Source organism: Nycticebus coucang, chromosome 14 (assembly GCF_027406575.1).
Source record: "Nycticebus coucang isolate mNycCou1 chromosome 14, mNycCou1.pri, whole genome shotgun sequence".
Taxonomy (NCBI): Eukaryota; Metazoa; Chordata; class Mammalia; order Primates; family Lorisidae; genus Nycticebus; species Nycticebus coucang.
In genome coordinates, this window is record NC_069793.1 from 10,211,442 (window position 1) to 10,217,569 (window position 6,128).

Consider the following 6,128-nt stretch of genomic DNA (forward strand, 5'->3'; position numbering starts at 1 on the left):
TGTGTGTATGTGTATCTAACATATATCGGTTGGATAAAATTATACTTCAATACAAAAATGGGCAAAGAGAAAGAATAGGTATTTCTCAGGGGAAGAAGGACAAATAATAAATACTGTATATAAAGTAAATGAAAAGACATTCATATTTAATAGTGATCAAGGAAATACACACCATAGTGATAAATGTTCTTTTGCCAAAGCAACAATGATTTTAAAATGTACTGTTCATTCTCAGGAAGGCAGAGATGCATTCATTCTCAGGTGCAGGCATAGATACCTGCACCATGCTGGGGGAAGCAGGAAATAAAGCATGTCACAAAGTTGCTATAACATCAGTGTGCCACACTGATCAAATGTCTCAATTTAACTTTTATTCATATTCATTCAGCAAACAGAGCTGCACAACTTAGTATAATACCCCTTGTCATCTATCAATAAAGCTTCCTTTCCAGTCCACATTCTCCATCCCCTTTTTTTAATTCGGTTACATGGTTTCTTTCTGTATATTTTATGTTGAAGTTAAAATATACAGTGTGTAATGTGCCTCTTTGGTGTAAATTTACCATCCCCACTAACCCACCGACTTAAATTCTGTTGAGTTTTGCTTTCATGTGTGTACATAAGTGTTGAATAACTAGTTCACAAAATTACTTCACAAAATTAATTAAAGGACAGAAATTTAGCAAATAACCTGGTGGATTTGAGCTGCACCAAGAGAGAAGATTGAAGAACGCACATCAACCCCGCTGAGGCAAGCTGCGACCCCAAGGATACAAACAAAAGGTACAAAATCCATCACCAAGAGGACAGGAGTCCCCTCCTCCATGAGAACAGCTCGGAGTGCCCCACAAACAAATGAGCAGAGTTCAAAGGTCCTCCCACTACACTCCACGGGGCAGACCCTCTAAAAACTGGACTTACCTCCCCTACTAGGGTGCCACGGCGTTCTCCTGCCAGGCATAAAACTGTACAAAACTGTATACATTCTCCACCTGCAACTCTGAGCTCCCAACACTCCCCTCCACTCTCATTCTGAAGTCTGGAGGCCAGTCCCCCCCAGGAGTCCAGATTCTTGGGTTATTTCTTGAGGGGTGAGGACAGTGCCTACACTGCAGCTGTTCAGTGCTGACTCTGGGACTCGGGAGCGAGGAGACGACAGTCGGCTGAGAGGGAACCACACCGGAGCAGCAGTGCCCTGAGGCGCAGAGCAGCAGCCATCTTTTAGGAATAATAGGGCTCACTCCCGGATATTCTGAAGCCACACCCCCGTCTCCCTGGGCAACCAGAGGAGGCTGGGCATCTACTCAGGTGGCAACCACCACGGAACAGATCTGGGATGGAAACTCAAGCCCTGTGAGTAAAGGGTTTGCCTGAGGCGGTACCGACCTGGGTGGAGCACAGGAACTAGAAATGCACTCGCAGACCCAGGAAGTTCCCAGGGCAGGGCTGACACAGAGGACCGCTTTACTGAGCCTAAGATGCACCCGGCCCTCAGGGGATCCTCAGCCTATAGACAAAGGAAGGCTGCAGGCTAGAACTGATAGGTAACCGAATACAAACCTGCAGGAGCAAAGACAGGGCCTGAGGCACAGGCTCTGGGACCTCAAAACAGCTTCTCTTCTGCAGGGGAGTTTAGCAGGGACAGAAACAAATTCCCACAAAGTTGTTCTGTTCTGTTCTGTTCTGTCAGTAACATCAATCGGGGGCTGGGCTGGAACTGAGTGAACACCCCCCAGCCTCCATCAACCACCCCAGGTTGTCAGGCCTCACTTCTCCCTGCTGGATAGAGGCAGAGTGCAGTGGCCAGGCTGAGCAGAAATAGATTTCCTTGTGATTCAGGCAGGTGCAAACCCCTGGAGTATCTGTTCACTACAGGCAACTGGGACACAGCCCTGCAGAGCTATCAATGACTGGATGTGACAGAGGTGCAAGGTGGGGAAAAAGGCATCAACCTTCCCAGACTGATCTACTTGCTGAGAGGCTCCTTCTGACTCCATGCAGCACTGGAGCAAGCTATATCAGAGTAGTCACCAGACCCCTGTGATCCAGTTGCCAGAGACCTTTTAAACTCTCCCACCTGAGACAGGTGCTGACTGAGACAACCGCCCGAGGACTATTCAGGTGGTGCCCTGGGTGCGTGGTTGCAGGAAGGTTTGATTTTCCTTTTCCAATCGTTGCATGTGGGGGGCAGAGTGACTTCATTGCTAGTATGTTCTCCCCAGCTGAGACTTCAACCCAGAGTAACTGTTTCAATAGGGTCAAACAGAAACCAGCTGCAAACAAGACAGAACCACTTAGCCCCAACACACCAAACAGGTCCCCAATTTCTCAGGCCACAGCACTGTACGGGTCCTTGACAAAGCTCCAGGGGAAAAATCAAACGGTGTAAAACAATCATGGGGCAGAATCAGGGAAAAACTCTGGTAACGTGAATAACCAGAATAGATAAAACCCCACCCCCACCCCAAGGAAAGATATGGCAGATGTAACTGAAGATCCCATTCATAAACAGCTGGTCAAGATGTCAGAAATCGAATTCAGAATTTGTCTTGCAAATAAGATTAATAAAATGGAGGAAAATTTGGAATTAGAAATTCAAGCAGCAATTCAAAAGTCGGAATTAGGAATTTGAGGAGAAATTCAAAAGTTGTCTCAAGAATTTAACGAATTTAAAGACAAAACTACAAAAGATTTTGACCCACTGAAGCAAGAATTTGAAGCCCTCAAAGGTCTGAAAAATGCAATAGAATCCCTCAGTAACAGAGTGGAGCAAGCAGAAGAAAGGATTTCTGACGTTGAAGACAAACCCTTTCAATGCTCCCAAACTCTCAAAGAGGAAGACAAATAAAGAGCAAAAATGGATCATTCTCTCAGAGAGCTCTAGGATAATTCGAAGAAGGCTAATATCCACCTCATTTGAATCCCTGAAACTGATGAAGTCGCCTCGCTAGGCACAGAGGCCTTTCTCCATGAAATTATGAAAGAGAATTTTCCAGACATGCCTAGAGATTCTGAAATTCAGATAGCAGACACTTTCAGAACCCCAGCATGACTCAATCCCAAAAAGACATCTGCCAGCTATATCATAATTAACTTCACTAAAGTTAATATGAAGGAGAAAATTCTGAAAACAGCCAGACATAAGAAATCCATTACCTACAAAGGGAAAAATATTAGAATGACTGCAGATCTCTCTGCTGAAACTTTTCAAGCCAGAAGAGGGTGGTCATTGACTTTTAATCTCCTAAAGCAAAATAATTTTCAACCCCAGATCCTGTATCCAGCTAAACTGAGTTTCATTTATGATGGAGAAATTAAATACTTTAATGACATTCATATGTTGAAGAAACTTGCCATAACCAAACCAGCTCTTCAGGATATTCTCAGACATATCCTCCATAATGACCAACCCAATCCTCTACCACAAAGGTAAACTCACGCAGAAACTTTTGATCAAACTCCAACTTCCACTCTGGCAAAAGGATTAAAAATGTCCACTGGACTTTTGAAGAACTCGATACCCAAAATTTTACCACACTTATCAATATTCTCCATCAATGTGAATGGCTTAAACTGTCCTCTAAAGAGGCATAGGTTAGCAGACTGGATACAAAAACTCAGGCCAGATATTTTGTGCATACAAGAGTCACATCTTACCTTAAAAGACAAATATAGACTCAGGGTGAAAGAATGGTCATCCATATTTCAGGCAACTGGTAATCAGAAAAAAAAACAGGTGTTGCAATTTTATTTTCAGATACAATAGGCTTTAAACCAACAAAAGTAAGGAAGGGTAAGAATAGTCACTTCATATTTGTTAAGGTAACACTCAATATGATGAGATGTCAATTATTAATATCTATGCACCCAACCAGAATGCACCTCAATTTATAAGAGAAACTCTAACAGACATGAGCAACTTGATTTCCTCCAGCTCCATAATAGTCAGAGATTTCAACACTCCTTTGGCAGTGTTGGATTAATCCTCCAATAAGAAGCTGAGCAAAGAAATTTTAGATTTAAACCTAACCATACAACATTTGGATTTAGCAGACATCCACAGAACATTTCATCCCAACAAAACTGAATACACATACTTCTTATCAGCCCACAGAACTTACTCCAAAATTGATCACATCTTAGGTCACAAGTCTAACCTCAGTAAATTTAAAAGAATAGAAATTATTCCTTGCATCTTCTCAGACCACCATGGAATAAAAGTTGAGCTCAGAAACAACAGGAATCTGCATATTCATACAAAAACATGGAAGCTAAATAACCTTATGCTGAATGACAGCTGGGTCAGAGATGAGATCAAGAAGGAAATTGCCAAATTTTTGGAACAAAACGACAATGAAGACATGAATTATCAGAACCTTTGGGATACTGCAAAGGCAGTCCTAACAGGGAAATTTATAGCACTGCAAGACTTCCTCAAGAGAACGGAAAGAGAGGAATTAACAACTTAATGGGACATCTCAAGCAACTGGAAAAGGAAGAACATTCCAACACCAAACACAGTAAAAGAAAAGAAATAACCAAAATTAGACCAGAACTAAATGAAATTGAAAACAAAAGAATTATACAACAGATCAATAAATCAAAAAGTTGGTTTTTTGAAAAGGTCAATAAAATAGATAAACCTTTGGCTAACATAACCAGGAAAAAAAGAGTAAAATCTCTAATCTCATCAACCAGAAATGACAAAGACAAAATAACAACAGGCACATCAGAAATTCAAAAAATCCTTAATGAATATTACAAGAAATGTTATTCTCAGAAATATGAAAATCTGAAGGAAATTGACCAATACTTGGAAGCATGTCACCTTCCAAGACTTAGCCAGAATCAAGTGGAAATGTTGAACATGCCCATATCAAGTTCTGAAATACCATCAACCATACAAAACCTCCCTAAAAACAAAAGCCCGGGACCAGATAGCTTCATGTCAGAATTCTACCAAACCTTTAGACAGGAATTAGTACCTATATTATTCAACCTGTTCCAAAATGTAGACAAAGAAGGAGGACTACCCTACATGTTCTATGAAGCAAACATCACCCTGATCCCCAATACAGGAAAAGACCCAACAAGAAAATAAAATTATAGACCAATATCACTAATGAATATAGATGCAAAAATATTCAACAAGATCCTAACAAACAGAATCCAGGAACACATCAAAAAATTATACATCATGACCAAGTCGGTTTTATCCCAGTGTCTCAAGGCTGGTTCAATATCTGTAAATCTATAACTATAATTCAGCACATAAACAAATTTTTAAAAAAAGACCATATGATTCTCTCAATTGATGCAGAAAAAGGTTTTGATAATATACAGCATCCCTACATGATCAGAACACTTAAGAAAATTAGTATAGAAGGGACATTTCTTAAACTGATAGAGGCCATCTATAGCAAACCCCAGCCAATATCGTATTTAATGGAGTTAAATTGAAATCATTTCCACTCAGATAAGGAACCAGACAAAGCTGCCCATTGTCTCTACTGATCTTTAACCTTGTAATGGAAGTTTTAGCCACTGCAATTAGGGAATAAAAGGCGATCAAGGGTATCCATATATGGTCAGAAGAGATCAAACTTTTGCTCTTCACAGATGATAAGATTGTATATCAGGAAAACACCAGGGATTCTACTACAAAACTCTTAGAAGTGATCAAGGAATACAGCAGCGTCTCAGGTTACAAAATCAACATTCATAAATCAGTAGCCTTTATATATACCAACAATAGTCAAGCTGAAAAAACAGTTAAGGACTCTATTCCATTCACAGTAGTGCCAAAGAAGATAAAATATTTGGGAGTTTATCTAACAAAGGACGTGAAAAATGTCTATAAACAGAACTATGAAACTCTAAAAAAAGAAATAGCTGAAAATGTTAACAAATGGAAAAACATACCATGCTCATGGCTGGGAAGAATCAACATTGTTAAAATGTCCATACTACCCAAAGCAATATATAGTTTTAATGCAATCCCTATTAAAGCTCCACTGTCATACTTTAAAGATCTTGAAAAAAACAATACTTCGTTTTATATGGAATCAGAAAAAAACTAGAATAGCCAAGACATTACTCAGAAATAAAAACAAAGCAGGAGGAATCAT